General features: G+C 40.3%; 1 protein-coding gene across 3 annotated transcripts in view; it reads right to left on the bottom strand.

Moving 5' to 3' along the window:
- CDK17 (cyclin dependent kinase 17) overlaps nt 1–15,002 on the bottom strand; it is a 92,140-nt gene extending 77,138 nt beyond the window's left edge. For 2 of the 3 annotated variants that reach the window (XM_075080464.1, XM_075080477.1), the window contains exon 1: nt 14,852–14,995. The gene's annotated coding sequence lies outside the window, so the exon portion shown is untranslated. Of the gene's footprint in view, nt 1–14,851 lie in introns of all 3 variants that reach the window. The other variant, XM_075080471.1, reaches the window with a different exon arrangement.
- Between the last annotated feature and the right edge of the window lie 11,911 nt (nt 15,003–26,913).

Genomic DNA, 26,913 nt, shown 5'->3' with positions numbered 1-26,913 from the left:
CCTGGTACTGAGCACAAACAAATCTATCCTGACTTTATATATATAGCATTTACCAGTGCCATCACCAGAGCTGGCTTACAGTCAATTTTTCAGCTGGATCTGTAGAATAGCAGGGGTAATGCCAGGCACAAATCCTCAGTTCAAGAACCCTTTTTAGAGTATCAAAGCAAAGGTTTTTTTGTGCCTCACATTACAACTTTGTGAACTAAAAACAAGTGTCAGACCACCCAGATTTACTAGCTTTTATATGGACAGGTAGAGTTAACCAAGGAAATACCTTACCACAGAAGGATCCTGCCCATATTGGTGTATAATCTAGTCAGTAATGACTTTTGGAGGTGACATATTCACTTCAAAGCTTTTTTTACTGTTACACCACAACTTCTTTCTATCCTTAAAACAGATACAGCACAAACAGGTGAAATATGCACGCTGCAAATGAGCATTCATTACCCTCTATCTCACAATATATTCAACCTAATCTCTTCCCTAGAGACAGAAACTTTTATCTTGGTACCAACACTAAGTTTTTACAGAGTGCAAGTCTGCTGACTAGGAAGACCAAATGACCAAGTTAGTGAGAATACAGACAGGAACAGGAACACAGGAATTTACCAAATATTGCTCTTAGAAAGATGATGATTAACGCAGCACTTTAAGATGCTTTTTCTGAGATTTGAGGTAGCAAGCTAGTTTTGTCATTAAAGAGTGCACCCACTAGAGCCACCAGAAGGGAAGCGATGGTGGCCACGTCACTCTCCCTGGCACAGCCATGCTACGAAGAGCTTGGTGCTGGCCGTGCCTGATCCCTGTCAGCCTTACACCCCCTGGGACAAGAACGCCATTCCCAGCTACCTGTACTCCTAGAGAGACACAACCTCTTGAAAAAAAGCCTCAGACTTTGTTTTTAATTCAAATTATTTATGTTGATCTGGTTGTATAAATAAAAACACTTGAAGCTATTGCTATTTTCATTAAACAATCCTAAACTACAGTGCATCATTTTGATAAACAGTGTTTATCACGTGATACAGATCAGGTTAATTTTAGCATTGTACACCATTTCATACAAAGGAAGCTCACTTCCCCCTTTAAAATAAACAATTAACTTTGAATAATTACAAAGAGCTGTTAAAATGCAACTTTCTCTTTTAATGCTATGACATGATTACCACTGCTGTTTTAAGACAGGACATCTAAATTAGAGATACAGTTTCACTACCAACAAAGAACAGTTTTTTAAACTGATTTAGTTTACTTCAGCATGATAAAGACTTGAATATCCTTTATTCACACAGAGGATTACAAAAAGTGGTCTATATACAGCCCATGCAGTTGAGAATGTAAACACATAGATACTGCTGATGACAGCAATTGGGTCTTAAGAGAATTCATTTACTCTCTCAAGTGCTGCTAGACAATTCTGTGTAATGAGCAGTGAAAATACTGAATAAAGTATTTATGATTTACACAGTATCAATCATACTCCGATGTGCCAGACATGTATTTATAACATGTCCAATGTACCTTAACTAATCACGAAGTGTGCAAAGGTAACTGCAGAAATTGCTTACAGAACATGCTCTTGCATGTGTGACGAAAACGTGGTTGCATTTCTTTAGATCTCATTTGCTATATACAAATTTCACTCAGCCTTAAAATTGCAATTTTGATCTCCTCCTCTCAATATATATGAATGTTTCACTAACACCTGAAACTTACATTGGATCTTTCAATAACAGATCATAAGCAGGGTTTTCAACAGTGCAACAAAGTAACTATACCTAAAAATAGGTCACATTTATTAAAGTTGCTTCCAGATCTCTAAAACAAAATATATAAAGGCCTATGGTACATAAAGCCTACTAATGCTTATTATAATCCTAAATACCATCTGTTTTCTACAAGGTCATAATATCCTTCTATCCATCAGCTGCCTTTCTATTTTCTATTATTTTAATTAACATTTAATATAGATAATGCTTTCTCTTTTTGTTTGAATTTAGAGTTAGACTGCACACCACTTTTACAACAAAATTTAAAGAAAACCTTCAATATAATAGATAGGCTGTCTCTAAGTAGTGTCAAAAATGACACAAGTCAAATCATTCTACAGGGCAATCTTCTATTGTTTTCAAACATAGCTACCCCATTCTAGGAAATTACGTAAGGGGGAAGGAATACACATATGAAATTTAACATTTGTTTAAAATACATAATTTTCAGATTACGCCAGCCCTCATCAATACTCTTAAAAGCATACACACCAGCAGAGTTCCAAACAGGATCAGTGAAAAAAAATAAAGCCAGTATTATACATTCTGTTATACTGTAGAAAAATTAATAGCCCTAAATATTGTACTATTGCAGACTGAAACATCAGTATCCTTTTAAAATGAATTATTTAAAATAAATCAAACATAACAATTAAGCCAGCAAAGTTGAAGATCAGAAGCTACAAGTGTCAATCTTTATTATAGCAATACAACTTCTTACAGCTAATCTCACGGAATTATTTGAGTGAGTAAATTTCTGCACCATGTATGTAGGAATGCCAGAAAAGTGCAAGGAGGACCTGGGCTGAGAATAAGATCCTATGACTAACTTTGCCGCTCTGCCACTTAGTGATCTTGGAAGCCTGAATTAACATTGAAAACATCAGCTTTGCCATCTGATGAACAAGGCAGATGAAAACTATTCTAAGGGCTGTTTAAAAAAATATCTCAAGAGCAATTTAAAAAAAAAATCTAAAATTCAAATGTTAATATTAATAATTTCTAGTAGCATCCAATTACTAAAAAAGACAAGGACCGGATAAGCTGCAAAGATTTAAGTGTATAAAAACATCCAACAACAACAAGAATACAGCATGCCTCCTGTGATGTTCCCTTGTGACAGTTTTTAGGATCACAGCACTTCTCCAAATATTGATAGACAAAAAAGATAACAAAACGATATAGGAAATTAAGCAGAAAAGATGGTTTTCGCCTTTAGGAAATTTAAACCTTATTACTGGAATACTGGAATTCCCAGTATTTAACTTCCATACACTTAAAGCTTAAAGGTATTTCAAAAAAAAAAAAAGGCAAAAAAAAAAAGCGTAGTAGTACAAGGCATTTCATAGCATAACTCTTGAGACCAGCACTCCATTCATGGGTACAGAGGCGCAGAGGTGAACAATGTTCTACTGAAGGGCTGGTCAATGAAAAACTGTGTCAGAACCACAGGTAAGATTAAACTAGTATCACTATAGAACAACATGTTAAGACACAAGAAACATTTCTTAGCCTCTCTTCAATCTCCTGACATAAAACTTTTGATGGTGCAGAGCATGTCTTCGAGAGCAACGAACAGCACCATCCAGTAATGACCTCTAGCTTTTCTACAACATTGTATTATTCCATCTAGAGCATTTCATGACGGGAATTTAAAAAAATAAAAGGGGATACCTGGACACCTCCCTGTGGCCTACTAAAGTTCAAAATGTTTAATTAGCCTTAGAACACATAATCGGCATGTATCATGAATAATACTTTATACAGCATCTCTCAAAGAAAACCTGCAGCACAGGGATCTAAGAGCAGATTTACATATGCTGTGTTTCACTACATAAATGCAGATGTCCGACTTTTTAGATCAAAATATTTTTTATAGCACAGACAGCAAACCCCTAAGACAACCCCTAGGCCTTCCTCTGGCTTAAAAACAAAACAAAAAACCCACCAGATTCCCAATACTTCACAAGAATGCACTGCAGTAATATCAGACACTGGATGGAGTGTGCCACAATACCATGCCCTACCTGTAAAGCTCTCATCTGGTCCTAGCTATGCACTCCTTCCCTTGCTTCTAACACCTGAATTAGTCCCCTTTGCTACCCAACAAGACCACTGCTAACTCGTAAGGTCTCATTCAAAAATACAGCGAAGCTACTCATCTCAGGAGGGGAATGGGACATTATTAGAAATAAAAGTTCATCTCTATGCTGTAAAACAGAGTGCAGCTTCTCTGTCTTTCAGACTACTTAATCAAAAAGCTTCCCAGACTTCGTGATAAAGAGTCATGATAATTCAATCCAACTGGAATAGTATTACTACCTAGCAGAAAAAGCAAGGCTTGTGCACACTGTGGAAAGAGCTCTGTCAGGAGTTAAAGACGACAAAAGGACCATCATAAACATCTCCAACCTCTGCACAGAACAGAACATGTTATTTTTCCGAAGCCTCTTAGGAACATAGAGGAACAAATAATTTTAATTAGAACATAACACAAATAACGCGGCAAATACCACAAATAACTCTGAAAGGATATTAACCCATATGATTTTCTTTATCCCTTTTAAACCTCTGAATACAAGGGGGGAAAAAATCCTATTATGTCACTAGGATCCACTAACAGTTAAATATATTACCTTTGGGGTGTGGCTCTTCTCATAAAAGTGACTATACAGAAAAGGAATTTTCTCTGTCAACAATTTTGCTTCCTGTGCTTTATCAGAAGTTTGAGATTTTTTTCCTCCTTAAGTGATAAAGTTGTGGTTTTTTTAATACTCTACTACTGGAAGCTCTGTATACCCAATGTAGTTAAGAGAGAATGTAAAAGAGAGAATATTCCCTGTAGAAGACAGTCAACACTACTGCTTTCCAAGCCTGTGTTTCAGGCCAGTCTGGAAGCAGTGAGGTTACGTATGTGTTAGTTCTGTCTGACATACAGCTGGAAAAGGCACCAGTGCAATTAACAAGGCTGAGATGTAAAGCATTAATGTGGGTTAAATGGTCCAGGATACATTCATATTCATTTGTATAGAAAGACTGAGAGCAAGATACCACTTAGCCACAGAAAAGGAAAGCTATCCAATTGTGTTAGTATAAGTCTGGCTTACCAGTATTTTACAGATACACCTTCTTTGCTTCTCTTCCAGTTGTTTCTTAGAAATGTTTATCAGAATCTATACCACTAGGTTTTCAGACACTGTCAGGGTATTATATCTGTTTAACACATCTCTCCAGCCGACACTGTTAAGACTGATTTTCAAAATGTCCTCAGCACTTGCAACCTGAGGATTAGTATCTTGAAGAAGCCTCAAGTTAGGCAATCAGAAATTGACATAATCCATCCCTACCTACTTCTTTAGCTAGTGATGTGCCACATTCCATGAAAACCGGCAAAGTCACTACACAAAACCTATTGCAGTTATATCCTAAAATAACATCTTCAACAGGTTATCTAAACTAGCATAAAATTGGGCAAATAATGTCAACCAACCCAAGGAAATCATTCTCAATATACACGTAAAACAGAAATGTCACGTCCTATCTTCCAAGCAAAAACAAACTCTAAATTAAGATACAAATTCAGTTACCATAAGCAGATACAGCAATCCAATCATGTAAAGATGTAAATTTACAACTAACTTTATGCAGTGCAATGTCATTAAACAGTCAATAACGAACATCAACTGCAGGTGTAGTATATGCTCAAATCTTCACTAGGCTTATTTTATCGTGGAGCATATATATTCTAAGAACAAGGTTCTCATAATACAAAAAACCAGATCATTTGTACTTGTCCTTGCAACCCTGGTTTCTGAAATTGCCATGAGACATAATATAACCAGATCATTCAGCAACCTACTTCAATATTAAAATACACTATCACTACTACTCACAGGACTGGAACTTTAACTCATACTAAGCACCTGCAAGCAGAAGTGAAGAATAAAGAAAAACCTACATGTTTTCTTGCTTCCGTATGAAAGACCCAACTGCATAAATTGCAGGGGTGGTGGGGTTCATACTATTTGTCTTTAGGCACCTGAGGCACTTAGGAGAAAGTTTCATACCAGTTCTGGGGTCAGTTAACAGTTTCCCACCACCAGTAAGAAAATGCTTGGCTCCATCCCCCAGCCACCCTCTCTTCCTTCTTCACCATCAACCATGTAATTCCTGCTCTCTCTTCCCTCTAGTACTTTCCAGACAGCAGTGGAAACCTATCCAGTTTACTGATGCAGCAAAAATTATTCTGAAGCAAGCGCTTCATTCAGCTCAAACTGTAATGTTGTAATACAAAAACAATGACTGTGATGGGCTCCCTCCAAGGTAAATGCGGAAAGAGAGGCAACTCTATATTAAGATCTTTAGATTACTCTCTGAACCTGTTTCTCTCTAGTGATTATAGAGATCAACATTTAAAAAAAAAAAAAAAAAACCAAAAAAAGCAAAACCCAAACAGTCCATCTGGCACAATTCATATTTTAGATGTGAATAGATTATTTGCTGAAAAAAATCAAGGTTCCATCTACCCAGTCCTAGAAACATATGGTTAAAAAGAATGCAAGTATTTTATTAAGACACATCTACAGGTACAAATTGTCACTGGACACCCATTCATCCCCAAAAGAACTTTTAACAATGACAAACAACTTATGACTTAAATCCTTCAACTAACATCTACTTCTTCCACTACCAGAAATATTCACAAATACCAGGAAACAAGAACTCCTATTATGTAAGACCACCGAAAAAAAAATGTCCCTTTTAAAGGAAGCAGGTTCAGAACACGTTAATAATACACAACACTTTACATATTCTACACAAACTAAAACTGAATGCATTTTAAAATGCAGTAACCAAGCTTACCACCAAAGGATATAAAATCCATACATTCAGAACTCATAATGTACTTGGTATTGTTCCTAAAATACTAAAACTGCATATTCAAGAAGAAAAGCATATACCTGCAGAGCAAATTAATTACTATACACCATTACGTGGTTTCTCCTGTGCTGTCCAGAAAAAAAAAGAGTATGCTTAATAACAAAAGGCCTTCTGCCTAAATAAATTTTAAAGCTTATTTTTTTGGCTTATGGATCAAACATTTTGCTTTTGAGAATTATATTGAGATGTATCAGAAACAAGCAACAATAAAACATCTATCAGGGAATGCAGTTAACCTGAACAACCCAGAATTACAAGCAGCGGGTTTAAAAATACTGTGCCTTGTGCAAATGGGAACACGGTAAGCTGTTTATCTTGTTTAATCCTGAAGGTAAATAGCATAAGCTTTAAAATATTTTCCTTCTTTGCCATAACCTACTGAATCATATTGACAGAGGTAATGAAATACTGTGCAGAATCTTAAACTTTCGGAATTGCCTCTGAAATTGCTTTATCTGAGCATTGTACAGGACATTGTTCTCAAAAACACTCAGCATAAATTTCAGTTATTTAAATCCAAACTGTAGCTTCAATGAAGCCAAAGACCTCATCTTGTCTCTTCTGAGGTGATCACTTCTTCGGAACAAACAAGGACTCTGCACAACTCCCCTACTGGGCCCCCTTAAAATACGACCACTATAGTTACTGAATTTTTTTTTAATTGTTGCATATTCCAAAAAGTTTTGAACTCCTACCATAGCTTAATTTCAGCTTATGTAGTTCAGTTTTTAAATATTATTTTCAAGAAAAAAAAATTATTTTCATCTTCCTTAAGGTTTATTTCCTCCAACACTAGATTTCCACACCGAAACCCCTATTTCCTTCATAACTCCCACCTCAAAGATGTACCCATATTTAAAACTAAGATTATATTTTATAAGATTTATCAGTTATTATTTCCCCACTGTCCCTTGTTATTCAGTACCAAAGTAAGTTTCTGAGCTGCTGTTCTAACACATCATTTTTAAAAGACTTCAGTACCGCATATACGTTTGATATATTTAGCAGTGGAGGACCTCCTTTCCTCTCTGTACAACAGGAAGCTTCCCCTCCCATCTACTCAGGATATTTAAAAAAATAAATAATTACAAACTGTTGGTTTTCCATTGATTCTGCAGAAAGTGACCATTATTTAAATGTAAAAACAAAAGCAAAGCTGAACCCAAATGCCTATTTTAACCTCTATCAGTTCCCTGACATCGTCATCAAATGGTCACAAGACACCTGCTAGTACAAAGCCAGCAGCATGGGATGACAGCAGCAGCCAGCGAAGGGGAAAACAACTACAGCTTTAAGCAATAGTGCCAAAGTTACGCCAGTTTAAACTGTTTGTGCAGCAACAAAGTTATTCACATGCAGCACCAGCCCAAGCTCAGTCTCCCACAGTCATACAGGAAGACTTAAGTTTTATATTTAGTTTTCAGAGCAAACATAAATAAGGTGAATTACAAAATAGTTTCACACTTTACAAACAGATGCTTAAACAATTTAGTAAGATATTTACGGCTGAGCTTTAAGACTGAATAGTACTTAAGGAAACAAGCCCCCTGCTTATGTCAATACTGCTGTTTATGACAAGAAGATCTTGACGAAAAGAACAGAGGAAGCTGCTGTGGCAATAAATTAAGCATGGACTCAAAAAATGGCTTTTAATCTTCCCCAGTTAAACATATGTACATGAACATAATTTTTTTGGCCCACACAGAATGTTTATGAATTCTACATTTAGAAATCCAACTTTGGTTCAAGATATACAGAAAACTGGTGGAAATATAATAAAATGTAATCTATTCTTGCATAACTGATTATCCTCCTCTTATTAATGAATTATTAATTAATCAATGAATAACAGCCTTCCCTAAAACCCACATACTGAATGCAGACCAACACTTAATATCTGTTCTGTATTATGCACAAGAAACTATTCCAAAGCTTCACAAAATAAATTCCCTGGCTAAAAGCTAATGTTAATAGCTGCTTATATTTCACGCAAAATCACAGCAAAATATCATTACTTAAAAAGTTAACATGCTATTCATTATTTCAGAGCCTGATATAAAATGCCATATCAAGTAAACAACCAGGAAGCTGCCATTTTTCCAAGCACGCACCCTGCGCTAATGACCCGTTCTGCAGTATCTATTGTTTCCCCAGTTTTCTGGGAGCTACAAAAACGATCAGCAATATTCACTGGCTTTCACTTCATTAGTGGCAATGCCCAACGGCAGGCACTGAGCAGATTTCCCAGTGCTCCTTCATGAGCATACTGTGACGATGAGGAGCCCTCATCACACGCAGTTATGTAACGGCAACTATTTATAGTTAACCACTTGATTCACATTATCCGCCAGGTTTTAAACCATTTCACATGGAGACACTTGATCTATCATTTTAGTTCCTTAATCAAAATGTCACATAACAGACAAGCAAAAGGTTTCAGAGAAGCCTGTCTGCAACATCAACAACGTTATACCACACGAAGTTTTTAATCTTATCAAGAGAACCAGAAGTTGATTTCACAAGGTCAGTCTTCTATAAATATACAATGAACAATTATTTCCTCTACTTAAATTCCTGTCCGGTCAATACCCACTACTAGGCATATTAGTAACTTTTAAAACCACTGAAAGAAACCTGAAGTTGGGCTAAAATTACAGAATTTCTCAGTGGTTTGAGACATGCTGAAAAACAACATCAGAAGAAAGCACCCTATCAACTTTTACAATTCTTACCCTACAATTTCAGTGGCTGCTGTTTAACACCCTCAAGTTCTCCTAGGAAGTGTTTCACAGCATCACCTATGGCTGTCACCTGGTCTTACTTCGGAACATCAACCTTTTCTGAAGAACATCAAATGCTAACATTTTCTTCAGCGTTTATAACTGGCTAATGGCTTTGTTAGAATTAATTTTCCTCCTAAAACATGCCCTGCCTTATTGTCATAGTCTGTGACAGCATGGGTTTTCCTCATCACAGTCTTCGGCTTCCCTTACCAATCACATTCACGTAATTCAAATTCAACTTTACATTTTTTTGTAAACTAGCTTCTTTATTCCTATAGGCCACTGTAACTTTTTAACCTAAACAGTTTTCTCTCAATGACAGGACAATGGGTTTGCTAAGTAATATTCTTTGATAATTCTCGAAGATCTCTACTTCAGTGAATACCAATCAACACCCATTACTGTAAACCTTGTTAAATGTTACCTTTAAAGATTGCTGTATAAAAACATTTTGCACATACCTGAACAAAACGCAAACCTATCAAGATACTCTCATATCAGTAAGGTAAGAGTGGGAAGTCAGAAATACCTGGAGAGAAACTCCCAAAAGACAACTATGCAGGTTATGGCAGTTCCCTATAAGTGCACCAGTACTGCTACATGCCTGCAAAATGCCCTAATCCACTGAGCGCCGAAGAGAAAGTCACGATCCTGCCAGCTTTAACGCAAACTGAAAGCATGCAAGTATCCTTAGCAAGGCTGACAAAGTGCAGATGTTAAAAATCAGAGACCATCGTGCAACTCTACCAAGCCTTGAAACCAGCAGCAGTCAGAGAAAGGAATGCAGCTACAAGGTATGGATTTTAATTAAATGAAATATGATTAGAGAGCACACAGTTACATTCACTTATGCAAGATACATAGCAAGTCCAAGCTAAAACACAGAGACAGGCAAGAACTGTAGGAGTATAAATGAGAGACATGTCATTTCTTTGTTCTGGTATAATCACAGAACGGTAGGGGTTGGAAGGGACCTCTGGAGATCATCTTGTCCAACCCCCAATAATAACAACACAGCCTTGTTCATCATAAAATATGCACAATCAGTTGTTCCAAAGAAGACTTAAAAAAATAAGAAAAAAAGGTCGTAATCAAAATCTATGACATAACTGTTCTTCAACTTACTGTATTTTCAAAGTATTGCAGAAGTAAAAAAGCAGAAAATTTTCTTAAAATTCACAGAAACCTTTGAGTGTTTATTTTAGAATGTTATAAAGTTGGTACTTTCCCTTTTCTTAAAATCATTATGTTTATATCTGCCCCACATGAAAAATTAAAATGTGATTTGACAGTTACTCCTGCTGCCGCATTTCTTGACGATGCTACTCACCCATTTCCCTCTTCTCTTTATAATGTTCATGCTTATACATGGCGCCCTGTGATAGCCTGATGTCCCCTCTTTAAAGAAATTTCTAATCCTTTAAAAACAGGCACTGTTTTTAAAGTCCAAATATGCCAGTAAAGCACAGAGTTGTTATTATTTCCAGTATCAATGTGTCTATGGTATTTTACAATACAGGCAGACATTGGGTATAATGATCTCCAAGGAAGTGCCAAAAGCCTTATTACATGAGGACTGAGGTATCAAAAGCTGGCCTGATGTGAATTAACTGATCTATGCATCCATTAAGGTTACTATTTTCCATACAGCCAGATCACAGAACTGAAGAACTTTTGTTAAAAATGGTTCTTTATGTGTTTGTGCTCCAAGTTGACAAACTAGCTCAACCTCCAATTATGTTTATTCCTTATGACTATCAACATCAGTGGTTAAACACTCCAGGTTTAAGCCACTGTTTGTAGATGTTCTAATTAGCCAGTTCTACCGAACTCTGGAGTTGACATCTCCACTTGAAGGAGTCCAAGAAACCAACAACTCAGAAAGAACTGCCGATCCATCAGGTTGATTAAGAGTGTGCATATATGGATTTGTATCGGACACAGAATTGTCACTACTCGTTGGGCAAAAGAAGTATTAACTCTCACCCTTCAGAGAAAGAGCTGTCAAAAGTACATCACAACTCTTCACAAAATACACAGGAAAATGAAAGCATTCTACATCATTAATGGGCATTTCTGGGAATCTAGTATTCCTGGAGGAAGCACTGTCTGTTCTTCCCTTCTTAACAGGGAAAAACATTACTAGGCCTCAAAAGGTATACACAGCAAGACAGAAAACATTTGTAAAGTTTCTTTACAAAATCCTAGTCTTACATTTCTTAAAGTTTTCTTTAATATGTTAAGTAAATTAAAACTACTGTCTAGTGATCAAAATATTTAAATATAAAATCCTTTTACCTCTAACATCCAAGTAAGATAATCTCTACATCAGCATGTGAACAAGCACAAAAGTAAAATTCCAGTTCTTAAACTCAGAAGGAAAAAGTCACTGCTACAATTACATGCATTGCAAAAAAGACAACTATCACAAGCAATACTGGTTTAGTTTGTTCTTTAAATGTGATGTGTAACTGTCAGGTAAACATTTGGCATTTTAAAAGCATTTTTACAAGCTAACGTTGTGGAGCAGTGTTTTAGATCAAATTCTGGAGTGCCACTGATTACAGTGGCGTCCAGCTGCCTCAGGAGTTACATATTTAGAGTCTGCTATAAAATTTAAAAAGCAAGCATTAAAAAGCATGCAACTAAGAACTTAAGATATCCATAACTTAAGAATTGTAAGCAACTTTCAGTGAATTTAACAAAGGTGAATTTATGCTAGAAAAGCTTTATTACTATTGAGCTTGATTTTTTGACGTGATCTTGTACATTTCCACATCGCACTAGATTATGCATTCAATAAGCACACAACTAGTACATATGCATTTTTTAAAAAAAGCAGACCAGCTTTCTTGGCCAGCAAATAGAAGCTGATCAGTACGCGAAATATGAACAGCTTCCATTAAATGGGAAAAGAGGGTAAACAGCAAATTCCTGGAAAGGTTTTAATGCGGACTGTTCACTGAATCAGTCTCCAACGAAGCCGTTCCTGATTGCACTGTTACATGCAATTACTCAAATACACTGTACTGAACCAGAACTTATTAAGACTAGTGAAACATTCTTTTTTTTTTTCTTCTAGCAGCAGGTAGTAATTTAAGAAATTAGAAGACTTCGTATGTTAGTAAGCCATTCAAAAAATTCTGCATAGTTTTACCCTGAGCTCCACATTGTAACAACAACACAGGCATACAGAAGATCTTAACATACATGTCATAAGCTGTATCATATTGTCACACTGCAGCATTGGGCAAAAACTGAAGCCAGAGCCATTCAGGGGAAAAAACATAGCCCTCTTCTGGTTTTCAGTTATTCTCAATCTAATTATATTTGGAATTATAAATCAAGTTTTGCACTACACATTAGTGGCATTTTACATATTAAGATGATCAGTTAATGCACTGCACCCTTAGCCAAGCTTAAAATGAATGACTCGCCACTTTCAAGCTGTAATTTCCTTCAGACAACACAGGCTCCAATTTGCAAACTCTTTGGTATGGATGTAGGCAGACCCCACCTACTGATTTGTATAGCGCTCCATCCCAGGTAAACACAGGGCTACACCACACAGCATGCAAATGCAAGGTAGGAACTTCACTGCGTTATCCTTACTAAAGATTTTTGTAAGCCAGACTCATTATTGCCAAAGCAGTATTTAAATAACACCGTCAAAAATTATGCTTTCATCTTTCAAATTTAAGCGGCCCCTTTAATGCCAAGTTAACATTATAATGGTTTCTCTATGTTGGAGAAGTAAATTCAGTTTGTTCTTTCAAGTATAGAAAATTTTTAAGGAAATTTTTTACTATGCATTTCAAACATGATTTCATGTTTTCATAACTGTTACTTTTGTGTTAATTATTCAAAACAAGTCTCTCTCACATCACTTACTGAAGTGCAGATATAAAAAACAAGAGCTGCGTATGAGGATACAGAATTCCTACAGCAAAGGAGTATGGCAATTTATTTAACATCTTAAGCACATAAAATACCAGATCACCTACTTTACTTTTATCCAATTCTAATAAGAAAACAAACTTGAATTTGGTACTAAGTCCAATTTCATAAATGTTTTCTTCTGCCCCACATCATCTGAGTATTTAACCTTCGGTTATCCAGTTTCCAATTCAATTAATATGATTAAGGGGGGGGGGGGGGGGGGGAGAATGGAAGAATGTTAAACCAGGCTTCCTCTCCTCATATCTATGCCATGACAGCTACAAGAAAGTTGGTATTGATCTTTGTTCTGTTAAATTATAAAAAGAAAAAAAAAACCACCATAAATTATTCACCAAAAATTAAAAAAAACCCAACAACCCAGATGTTTTTAAAATTTAGTTTGGATTATGATATACCTCAGCCCTGTTTCCCTCACAACACCCATAATACTGTTGACCACCATTAGCAAAGTGCCGAAGACGGCGATGAGTTCAGAGCAACTCCAGCCAGCTACCGAAATTGTTGCAGAAGAGACAAAAGGGATGAAGGTCAACATTCTTCTAACGCAGCAGCTAATCCACTCCTGCAAGCACGGTACTGGAACTGCTGGGCTCAGTAAATTTCCATGAAATCTAAAATATACCCAATGCCACCTAATTTCCCCCGTCCTTGCACGAAAAGAACCATTTTGCTCTCACCGGACTCAAGCCGTTACATATCGGAGAGAGGAAGGGGAGGGAGGAGAGGAGTTCACACAAGTTCAGGGTCAGCAAATGCTCACGTATCCTGTCATCTACGAACTCCGGGCTCAGGGCACAAAACCTCTTATGCCACGCACAGAAACCTACAGATTTTGGGTGTGTGGGGGGAGGGGGAGACCTGCAATAGGAGCGAATGTGTCATACGTGCGGAGGCTGAGAGGAGAAGAGCTGTCAGGAGAAGGCAGCCTCGTTTGAAGGGGAGGAGGCGGTGGGGAAAGGATAGTTACCAACACAGGATCACCAAAGAGCCCCGCGGCGCTCAGCGGCTGCAAGCCCCGGCTCCCCCTGCGGACGGGGCTAAGCCCCCCGGCGCTGCCCCAGCCCCCGCAGAGCCGCTCCCGGCCGCCAGCGGGCAGCGGAAATCCCCCACAGCCCGCCCGGCCCGGCCCTCCACAGCCCGGCCCGGGCGCGCAGAGCGGCCCTGCCGGCCCCGGCCCCGCGAGCAGCCCCGCGGCCCCTCGCAGAGTGCCCCCCGCCCCGGCTCCCATCACCTTCCCCCTTCCTCCACGGCCGCCTTTCCATCTCACACTGCCCCCCACCCCCCGCGCCGTCCCACGCACACGCGGGCCGAGAGCCCCCGCGGGCCGGGCCCCAACGCCGCGAGCCGGACCCGCAGCCCGGGGCCGGCAGACAATGAGCGGCCACAACTCACCAGCAGCGCCGGAGCTCCGCGGGTCCGGGGGCGGTTCCTCTCCCCCGTCGCCTTCCCCTCCTCCTCCGCCCAGAAGCGGTATCCGGCCGCCGGGAGTCGAGCCGAGCCCCCCCCCCCCCCTCCCCGCGCAGCCCCGAAAGCCGCTGTCTCCGCCGGGCCGCCGGCCGCGCTCCCTCCCCGAGGAAAAGTCACTTTATTCCCCGCTCCAACATGGCTGCTCCCCCCGCCGCCGCCACCGCGCCGCCCCCGCAGCCTTCGCCTTGCCGCGGCTCCCCGCCGCCGGAGAGCGACCGCAGGCCGTGCTGGGGAGCCGCCCGCCCGGCCGCTGGCGGTGCCGAGAGCGGCCCGGGTGGCCTCGCGTCAGCCGGGCCGGGCCCAGCCGAGCTGAGCCGGGCGTTGCGCGGGGAAAGGACGGGACAAGCCGAGCCAAGCCAAGGCAAGCCGAGCCGCGGGTCCCCGCTGCGGACTGACGTCTCCGCCCGCTCGCAGCGCGGAGGCTCGCACTGAGACAGCCCCACCGGCTGCCGGAGCGCAGGAGGGGCCGCGGGGGACGCCCGGGCGCCGGCGACACCTAGCGGCGGCGGCGGCTTAGCCAGTGGCTGCGCGGGGAGCGGGCGGGGGGACCGAGGGCGGAGCGCGGGGCCCTCCCCGCGGGGAATGCCCGGGGCGGGAGGGAGGAACGCTCCCGCCGCGGTCCTTCGCCGGGGCGCCGTCCCTGCGGGGGAGCGCTGGGCCGGGCCGGGCCGAGCCGAGCCGAGCTCAGGCGAGGGGGCGCTGCTGCTCCCTCCTCAGCGGCCCTGCGCAGCCTCCGCCTCTTCCTTCTCCTCCCGCGAGAGGAAGCGGCTCTCCCCGGCAGAGGCTCCCCAGGCCCTGGAGGCCGCCCCGAGGCCCTGCCCGGTCCTCTCCGTCCGGGGGTCTCCCCGAGCGGCTTCGGGGAGGGCAGTGCGGGAAGGGGCGTTGGCTCGCTTCGCGTATTCCGGCTCCTGGCAGTGTTTTCGCTTGCTTTTGTGGGGTGATTTAGCTCATCTCTGAGGCAGCAGGCATTCCCCTCGACCCTCTCCCCCGGCTGACAAATCAGTAACTGAAGTTAAGGGAAGCCATGTGCATTTTTAGATCGATTTCTGACTCAGTAGTTACAAAAACATCCTTTCCATATTTATTCTTGTGGTATTTTCTTTCCTTTGTCTCCTGCCTTCACAGTCCCCATAGCATCCCTCTCGCCTTCCTCACGATCGCTCTGCCAATGCCAACTGCACTTCCTTCCTGCACTTAGAATCTTTTCCCCCTGAAAGTGATCCAGTTTGCATTCCCTCACTTCTCAGTCCTTTCCATCCCTAAATTTCTTAGGCTTTGTGTCTACCGAGCAAGTGAACTAGCCTTGTGAGCCAGGTATTCTGCACTATGTTCTTTTCATATTTCCACCACACAAAGAACAAAATACAACAAGAAGGCCAAATCTTAACTGATCAGCAACATGGGTTTGAACTTCAAGTACCAGATCACAGGTACACTTAGAGTAGAATTTGGTAAATTGTTTCTTTTTCCTGTTTGGACATCCACTGATCCTCACCGCCTGCTTGCTCGCTCACTCTCTGTTGGCTGAAGTTCAGTGTGCTGACCACAGGGCCTTTTCTCAAAATGGGTCTCCCACCGTCGTGCGGTCCAGGGTTACTGACTGACTATGCCAGGCCACGTCATGGGCTCCTTAAGAGGAACTAAGTCACAGGTCTTTTGAGTCTTTGCTTCACCACACTCCTGTACGTGCTGAAGGAGGCCAAAGCTCTGTCACTCTGTGGGCAGGTCTGTGCTATGCTGTGTCTAGCTGGAGGCCAAAGCTTATTTTAATTTGCAGCAGCAGCAAGTTCCTGCTCTTGAGGAATTCCATGTGCAGCTTATTCTACCCAGTCCTTCATCACAGTAGGGCCAAGTGGGAGCCGCCTTCGCAGGAGCAGTGCCGGCTGAAAATTCCCCCGTGTCCAGCTCCATTGCACCCTTCAGGCAGCACAAGCAAACCAGAACACAGACGAGTATGTTTCCCAGTAAACAGAAGTCACTTGCTCTTGCCTAAAAAAGGAGCGCAAGCATGAAACCACTTCTGACATGCACACAAATTCACTTTGCTTATGCTGATGTAGACTTTTGGTGAAATCGGTTTAGGATAAAAAGCAGTAAATATGACTCAGAAGCAAACTTGCTGTTTACAGAGACAAAACATGATTACTGAGATCTTTTTGAATGTTTTCAAGACACAGGATAGCTACCTTACCTTTGCAAAACTTGCGGGATTTGTAATAACACAGAGAAAGCAGACATTCATGCTTTGAACTTCCTGGTAATGCAAAGATACCCCTCATGGATCTCCCTTAAAGCTCAGGGCCTACCAGGTTTTGCTAGACCTACCAGTTCTCCTGATCTTTGAATGCTAACAGGATGATGTGTGTTTTGTTTTATCTTATTCAATTTGAACGCTATTTTGGGTAAGTAATATAATTACAAATGATTGTGTGCAAGTTTGTTATTATATACATGATCTTTAAAACAAGTTCTTGAGACAGCACAGCAGTGAGTGCATTTATTGCAGCACGTCCGAGTAAATTACGTTCCATAAATGAGGTACGGGGAGAAGGTGGGTTGGAAGTTTATAAAGCTGTGATTTTGTTTTCTAGTACTAAAAACATCAGTAAAATATGCTTGTTTTACTTTATACATATTCATGTCTGCCATTGATACTTCTGTTATGACAGGAAAAGTAATTACGACAAACAAAGAAACTAAAAAATGAGCAGTTAAGATGAGTCACGTAAGAAATAAGGGGTCAAGTCTGATTGTAGTGCAATAAGAATATTTTAAGGTTTTCCACTTGTAATGGGGAGAATAACGAGTTGTTAAGATGGAAGAGTCTGTAACAGTATAACGCTTGATATCCATTCGGCCTTTATATTTACCACTACCTGGTGTCCTCGAGAAAGATTTTCACATCTGGACAAAAGACAGTACGGAGGCAGGACAGAGTGACAGACCTAAGTTTGAAACGTAGGCACTGATTCTGATTAATTTATCCCATGAGTCTGGTTTTATAACTATAGCTATTGATTTGCTTTATTATTTAGTGGAATATGTTTCAATCAATCATATTTCCATCTAGCTAACCATGATTATTAATATTTTAAACTAGTTTTAAGATGGATTGGCTGGTGAGTGCAATAGGTCTGCTCTCTAAGCCAGCGAGAACAGTGCATGCCCAGGTTACAGGGAATGAATTATAGCCACTGGACAATCCGATGAAATCTACATCAGCCATTAGAATATAAATCCAGCAATAGGAATACAGTGTTGTCAGGGGACCAAGATCTCCTGCTTTGAATATAAATACACTGGCTTTGCCTCTGCATTTACTGAACAGAAGGACGTAGTTATTTTGTGACAGTAAAAGTATAGGAGTTAAATCAGTGAAGTTCACATAATGGTGGATGGAAACCTTACAGAAACATATGTATTTTTAACACAACGTATGTGGAAAGCAGTTACTTTCCTGCCAAGAGCCAAGCTGACGATTCTGTGTTGCAGCAGCAGGAGTCGGCGACCTTGCCACCAGCCAGCAGTGTGGGAAAGCATTGTGCTCAACTACAAGGGATGTGTTCATTTGCAGGGGAAAGACTGAAAGTCTTGGCAGGTAATTAAAAGGGGAAATGATTTTCAAATACAGTATTTTGTTTTGAAATGCAATTGTGTTTTTCCATTGGATGCCAAAAATTTCTGAAGAATGCAATATCCTCTAACTAATTGTATCTGTGCTCCAAGAGAAGAAACAGAGCTATTGTTCTGCTCACAGCAGGAGCTATTTATATATTAGTCTTTGTAGCACGCCTTTCTTTAATGATCATCTTCCACCTAAGCAAAACTCCAATCCATTTAAAATCATCATATTAAGATAGTTTCTTGCTTTCTTACACCACGCAGGCATTCATATAAAGTATTTTCCAGGTTACTTGGATTTAGTACAATGTAATACTTGCAGACCTCTAGGCTAAAAGAAAAAAATCTCTAACGTCACTGGAAGACCGAACCCCTTCCTCTTTGAATGAATCGAAGCAGGAAGTTGCAACAAGAAGGTGGTCACCCTTGCGAGAAAAAAAAAGTTATACACTTCTGCTAACAAGAACTGTAGCCATTTCTACTATGATTTGAATGACTGATATCTGGGCATTGACTTAGTTGCACTGTATATTTCAGTTAGAAACAGGGAAAGCTACTATTTGTTCTTTGTTTGTGAAGTCTTTCCATTGACTTCAGCAAGATTCAGGTTAATCCTTTTAGAAGGAAGTTAATAGCACAGAGAGAGCCTCTTTCTGTACATTTCTGCCCTGGTTTGCAAACAAATGGGTAGACACTCCTTTATTTCTCTGCTACTGCTCTGAAAGGCAGGACATCCGGCTTTTCTACAGCAAAGATATTAGGCCTACCCCAACCCGGTACAATTATCATACCCAGATAGGAAATGGTGAGGTATTTTCTGTAGATTGTCTAAAAGTGAGGTTTCTGCAGTAGAAGAAAGGTCACTATGAAGCTGTAGTCTAGTGAAAGAAAGATTTTTTTTTTTTGGTATTTTGTTTACTTTTTATGTTGGAGACTAAAACCAGCGAAAAGAATTTGAGTGAAACAATGAATATTTACAGGTAATGAAAGCTGGACACTTGTGTATGCACACCTGCTGCGTCTCTTTATCGAATACCATCCAGGGATACACTTCTCCCTTTATGAAACAGAAATCTGAAATGGCAAGGGAAGAGGCTTCTATTCTTCTCTGTTTCTTTCATGCAGGTGCAGTGGCTCGGACAGAATAGCAAGCATCTCTCTCTTCTTCATTGCAAATAAATTGCTTCATAGAAATTTGCAGTCATGACTCACTGAATTGATTAGAAATGCCATCATCAGTGAGTCTCAGAACATTTGTACCATTGCCAATTCAAAGTAGTTAGTGGTTTTGAAAATAAAGCACAAAATACACAGAGACTCCTGCAGTTTCAAGATTATAGGTGTCAAACTTCCGATTTTTTCCTTTTTGTAAAGGTTGCTCTCTCCAGAGAGTTTTAGGACTGAAGTGAAATTGCTTTCAGTCGTGACAGCTGGTTACTTTCCTGTAATCCTGTTACATAAAAATGAAGTTCATTCTAGCAAAGATGGTGTCTGTTCCAGCGAAGATGAAACCAGATCACTCTCAAATTTATGTTTTTTATGGCTGGACAGGAAGGTGTAGAGAGAGATGGGAATAAAAGAAGTGGGACCAGAGTTAAAATCCAACATAAAGAATATGAAGACTATGAGAAAGAGCACATGAAAATGGAACCAGTACACATAATGGATGTTGGAGAGAAAATGAAGTACAGGAGATCTGAGGACAGAATGAACTGAGTTGAGGGAAACCTAGGGGAGGACTGTAGGGAGGACTGAGTACTGCGCACATTGTTGTGTACGCCACAAGTCAAGGGTATACAATGTATTTTTGATGCGCAGAGAATTCCTAATAAATTCTAGAGGTCCCTGTGCATGCTCAGATCAACTACATTTTGGAGTTTTGTGCGTGCTGGCAGCTGACTCTCAGAACTGCTTTCAGATTTATAATGGTAGCTTTTGAGATGTCAGTGGGAGATAATCTATGCAAAACAAGCACTCGGGTAAGAGAAGGGGGACAGAAGGAGAGCTGGGATGGATGAAAGAAAATGCAAGAGAGAAGATACGGAAGAAGAATGCAGTAAATTGGGAGGCAAGTAGATGTAGGGCATTACCTGGCAGTCTAGGCCAAAGGCTTTTACTGTCTTATAATCTTAGCAACACTAACTATGCAGGGTAGATAGGTAGAATTAAGATGTTGCTTTTTAATGCATTGCTGCCCCAGCTAGTTGTCCTGCCCTTCTGTTGAAAGTTGTTACACCCTGAGGGAGAGGAGACAGGAACTGTACCTGTTTCCCTGTATAGTGCGGCAATTAGCTTTAACCGCGGGTAAGGACGTTGAGGCAGGTGAGTCAGATGCCTATAGTTTCTTCTGCCACGCCTCCTACAAGGACAGTACCCTCTGGCAGATGGGAGGGACAAACCGGTGTGGTCTGTAATTTTTTTTAAAAAATCAGCATAGCTAGATCAGTCAGGCTTCTCTTAACTAACTTTTGCTGTCCTATGAATCCTCCAGTTTTAGGCAGCCGTGTGTATATTCATATGTTGGTGCTAGATTCAGAAGACTGCAACCATGTGAGAGGGAAAAAAGGGTGGCATAAAAACGGGAGGGTTGAGATGGCAGCTTCTACCTGCTTGTGGAAAGAAAAGCTTCCTTTTAGGTACCAGTGAGAAACTTTACATTTCTGCATGTGCATTTAAGGTTGAATTTTGATCCTGGGCTGGCTTTCTTACAAAGAACCAAAAAAAGGACAATTTGTTAAACTAAGATGTAACATATGGAGTATTTCTGACACTGAAAATAGCAAAGTGCATCTTCAAATGAGATTAATAATTTCTATAGATGTAAAGATAAAAAATGAAAGGTCACTCCTAAATTCCAGTTGGCTTAATTTTGGAATTCCTCACTGATTTCTTTTTGTGTAGCTTCTTGTTATTTACTTTGCCAAATCATTGACTGATCAACTAAACTCTTCTCCAGTCAAGCACAGCATTTTCAAGGTCTGTTTCAGCAGAGTATAAAATAATTAGAGCTATAAACAAGAAAGAAGCAGGAATGCCACAAACCCCCACATATCTATTACTTGTCATCTGTAGAGTCTAGCTGTTACCACAGAAGCATGTTAAAATTAAATGCTGAGCTTTATTTAACGTACTTATTTGTTCTCTCCTTCTTTGCCTTTACCGTTCCTATTTCAAAGCTCTTTTGTTCACTTCACAACATGGCATATTCATGGTCGTGTAGATACTTATAATCCACAATAAATTGCTGTACAATTATACTTAGCTTTTAAAAACAAACAAATGTTCAGTTGGAAGCTTTTGTAGCCACTACACAGGTGGCCGTTACAGTTAGTTAAGTATTTTGCAGGACAGATACTAATTTATATCAGTTTGTAGACCATACAGAATTTAGGATAAATGTCTATTAGAAATTAAAAATAACAAAAAAGAGGAGGGAGGTATGTACTTGAAATTTAATATTAGCATGATTTCATATCATTAGCATTCTCATGCAATATTTTGTTTTAAAAACTAATTTACCTTTTTTGTAATTCATCAAACCACTTTATTTTGCCCACCAATAAGCTCTCCATAGAAACAGTTGTCTCTTAGTAACATACCAAGAATAGAGTTCAGGGAATACACTGCATCTGTGTGGACTACCCTTAAAGAGACATTTGTAGTTGTGAAAAGGAATATGAGAGCTGTCCTTCTGCAATTGTAATGGGCACAGCACTGCAACACGTCTCGGTGCTTCCCAGATTGATTTCCTTGCATGTGAGATACAGGTCACTTCTACCTGCATTACTCCTTGGCCTTTGCAGGAGCATATCAGCAAAGATTTCAAACTGCTGTCCATTGCAGCTGGAGTTTTATTGTTTGGTTTCGTTTTGATTGGATACTAGTCAATGACCTACACAAAGACTTTTTGCTTTTTGGCCATTGTAAACTGAAGTCAAGACTGTTTTGGCCACTGCCCCTGTCACCTCACGCAAATCTGTAGTTGTTCTGTTGGGCACTCATTTTCCACCATGTCAGAGTCCAGCTAGATGACTTCAGATGACCCCAGCTTTGCCAGCTCTCTTAGTGTTTTTTCTCTTTCCTTTTTGCTCTCCCGTGCTTGCTGTAGGACACCGGTTTGTCCTCTGGCACCTAACTTAGTTCTCTCTGTTCCTTCCATGCGCAGCGCTCTCTCTGAAGTGATCCAGGGGAACAATTACGATGACATTTGAGCTTCTCTGCAGCACTGTGTCGATATTTACACTGAGCTGATTATTAGCAAGTTAAGCATATCACTATGCTGTAAAACCTATTTAGTTTAACTAGTGCTTCAGGGGAAAAGAAGCAGGAAGTAAAGAACGATGCAGGGACTATGTGTTCCTTACATGTTTGACCTGGGCCCCAGCCCCAGATTGGGTGGGGACCATGCTATTATTTTGTCCAGTTAGAAAGAGACGAGGCATGCTTTTCAGCTGATTCTTAGACTGCTTTTTAGTTATTACTTGCTGCATCCCAGCTAAGAGTAATATCTGCTGTGGCTGATATTCTTCTCTGATTCAAAATAACCCAGGCCATTTAACACTACTCTAGAGCAGAGGGTGTCCTAAGCCTGGCCCTCCACAAAAGCTTTTAAGATGTCAAGCAACAGAACATCCTACCCCGGGTTTTGATTAATGGAAAGAGTGGTTATCAGCTTTGGTGTCAGGCCCAGACTAACTGAGGGAATGAAGACAGAGTCAAGATATCTCTTGTCTCAGCATGCAGTTATTAAAAGAACATGTCTGGAGACAAAGAAGAGGCCTAGGAACCAGGAGAAACCAAGCAGGTTTAAAAAGAAACTCTTTCCCTCTGTGTGTGGAGAATAGGCAGAGAGAAAGCATCTGCTGAAATAAGGTTTTAAAAATTCTGTATTTGTGTAGCTCATCAGAATTTGCAGCACTAGCAGGCGAGCTATTTCAGAATAAGAAATGGGGACATTGGGAAGGGTCTTTTCTTTTGTTCCAGGGGAATGTTAGGGTACTATGAACTGCCAGTGATGTTTTAGGAGGCTGAATGAGGATGAAAGAGGTAGCTGTGGTGTGAAAAAAAGCAGCAGAGCTTTAGAAGCCATGGGGGCTTCTACACCCCTCTCTCACAACCTATGTATGCCCACCCTGGAGACACTCTTCCCTCAGTTCTCGGGGGCTATGGCACCTCCATGCTCAGGTCTCGTGCAATTGTCAGTCCTCACTCTACAGCCTGCATCATCTTTCAGCAGCCACAATTCGCTCTCCTTACCTTTCACAGGGATGGTAAGGGGGCAGATCAGGGACCTTTTGCTGGTAGTGAGAATGGATGTGGAAAAAGAAAGAAGACAGAGCAATGATAGGAGAGCAGGAAGGCCTGTAGTGATCCTGAAAGGTGGTCTATATGGAGGGAAGAGATTCAGCCTAAAGCAGCTGATCTCCTCTCCTAGGCCCTAGCAGAACTGGCAGATTGCTGCCCTCAGCAGCTGTCAAAGGCTGGGTCTACATTAGCAATTTGTTTCAAAGCAATAGTGCAATTTGGAGTAAAATCCTTTCATTGTCTCCACTTACCATGTGGTGTTTCAGTTCTCAGAGTGGGTTTGGTGCATACAAACTAAATTCCTTAAGGAAGAAATGAAAACAGATGCTCTGCTTCAGATCTGCTCCGCATGCACCCTAGTGCTAATGGGGACAGTAGGTTCCAAAATAGCGTGTGAGCTGCATCATCACAAGGTCCTCTAGCATGTACCTAACACCACTTCTCCTCAGAAAGCTTGGAAACACATGTGTAGCGGAGGTGTTTGACTCAGGGGACCAGGCTAAATATAATCCAGAATAAACCCCCAAAACACATATGGAAAAATGAGGTGCCTCAGTATCGACTGTTTCGTTCTACTGATCCACTCTTAATATGCATAACTACTTTCCTATGAAAATACCACCTACTTTGCCCATACCTTGAGCTGGCTTTGGAATATGGCAAATCTAACATAAATATGTACCTAGAAGGTACATATGTATCTGATAGGGGGGATGTGCACCCGGTTAAATTATCTATGTTAGCTCTTAAGACAGCTGTTTAATCACTGTTAACATTGCACATCTTAACTTGAATGGAAGAGATACAGCAAAACCCACCAGCAATCACAGTAGTAGGTATGCTGGAACCGTAGCTGAGGATACAGGGAGAGCTGTGGAATTGTACCCCAGGATGGGTAAAGGCACATGGTCTGAAAACTGCACTCAGTAAGATGCCTACCCACTGAAAAAAAAAAAAAGACAGGTGAATAACTGTGACAACTTTGTTCTCTCTTAAACGGAAGCTACTACGTGCCAGCTACAAGAGTAGGAGAAACCAAACAATGTTTAAGCCAGAATGATGAGTAGATGTAGCAGTCATTACTTACTAATACAATTACAAAATGGTATAAATTCTTAACTGTTGTATTGTCTTTTTTCACTTTTCCTACAATTTCCATTTATTTATGAGCTTCTTTATTTGCATAGCTTAGTGACAGCACTGATCTAAGCTTCTGCAGGTACTCCGTGCTCTGTGCTGCTATTGTCACTTACAGTCAAGGTTTAGTTGTGGCTGCTTCTAGGAGCCATAACGTGTCCCCATCCCTACATATCCTACTGTGAATTGAAAACATGTTCTAACAAAATGTTATGAAGGGGCATGCAAGATTACAAAGACATTTTTTGGTATGGAAAATTCTCTTGTTCTTTAGGAAGCTGTAATTTGTACAGTTTAATCTTTTTTTCTTACCGTGTCAGATAAACCTAGACATTCTGCTCTCAGATGATAGCACGTTTGGAGATCTGAGAGAAACAGGGAGCTGCTGGAACATATTGCAGAAGCCTAAAGCACTTAGCAACAGAGAGAGTGTGGGATGCAAGAACAGAAGCTGGAATGTGGAAACAAGTGACATTGAGGCGGCTGTTTGGGAAAGAAGAGCTTTTACTTTGTTTATAATTTCAGTAATTCTGAAGAACTTCACAGAGTGGGAGGTCACTGTGGTCTCTGACTCTGCATATATTCTTCTCTGTGTGACTGTTTTTCAAACCCCTATGATAATTATTACCCAAGAGTACTGGATGTATTAATTTCCTTTTGTATTTCCTGTTTCTTTCAAAAAGCACAGAAGTAAAATTAAGATATTTGTTTTGCTTCAATTTATCCTGTTAACACATACTCATGTGACACGCGCTATGAAAAGATGCGTATCAGGAAATAACTTAATTGCAGAGCTTGATTCTCCATATACTAATGTAACTCTATTTCTGCATACAGTGAAGCAGCATTCTTATTTTGCAATAGGTCCAGTCTTTGACATCATAGCATGTTCTGGAGTGATACAACCATTTTCATGATGATTTTTAGTCTTTGCACTAGAATATCCTGGTAGTGTACACTAATGATGGATGTCAAATAACTAGTGAAGAGAAGATGCCTGAGGTGCTGACCAGGATAAATAAAGTTGAGAGAAAGAAAAGATGTCTTCAACATCAGGGTGAGTTTTAGAAGGGGATTTAGAAATCAGTGTGTTTCTAAGCGCCGCAGGTCCCACTGAGGTAGAAATTATATGGAGAGCTGGAATTCTACTCAGCAATTGCTGGAAACTATTTCACTGAATGCATATGCATCTGCAAATGCAAAAAATCTCCCTTCCTCTGAATGGTTGTTGTGCACTTTAAATGGAGGGGCTGCACAGTGCAAGGGTTGAAACAAAGGCCATAGGCTATAGGGGATGCTTAAGGGATTCAGAAACCTTATCATAAATGTTACATTTTGTATTTAATGAGGGTTGAGCTAGCCATTAGCTTGTATTTTCTTCTTTGTCTTTGTAAATCTCTCTTGTGGTTTGCATTAGCCAGTAATCTAATTGTGTCCACTTTTCAGGTATTCTCTATAGAAAATAATAGTCAAAGGAAATGATAGAGATGTACTAAATTACGATAATAATAAAGGTGCTACAAAAATGCACAGAACAGAAAAAGAAGATGAATAAATTCATATATAATAATGATGCCCAAGAAACTATTAGTATTGAAATCTAGCACATTTATCTACTCACTGAATAGCACAGTGTAGAATAGTTTCAGGCTACTGTTGATATTCTTTAACTTCTGATATTGAGTGACTGGCTTTTTAAAGGGAACTGGATTCAGCCTGACTAGTGATCAACTGTTTACTTCCAAAATGCTGCAGTAATTTCAGTTATTAAAATGCAGTGATCACCTTACACTAAATGGCAAAATTAAAAAAGAAAAAAAAGTAAAATCAAATGAAAGGAAATAAAGAAAAGACACAAAATGAAGTCACCAGACCAAAGCTGGGTAACAAATGTATTACCAAGAAAATTAATAAAGTGCAGACAG

Source organism: Phalacrocorax aristotelis, chromosome 1 (assembly GCF_949628215.1).
Source record: "Phalacrocorax aristotelis chromosome 1, bGulAri2.1, whole genome shotgun sequence".
Classification (NCBI taxonomy): domain Eukaryota; kingdom Metazoa; phylum Chordata; class Aves; order Suliformes; family Phalacrocoracidae; genus Phalacrocorax; species Phalacrocorax aristotelis.
Note: the sequence above shows the minus strand (reverse complement) of the source record. Positions and strands in the feature narration are given on the sequence as shown.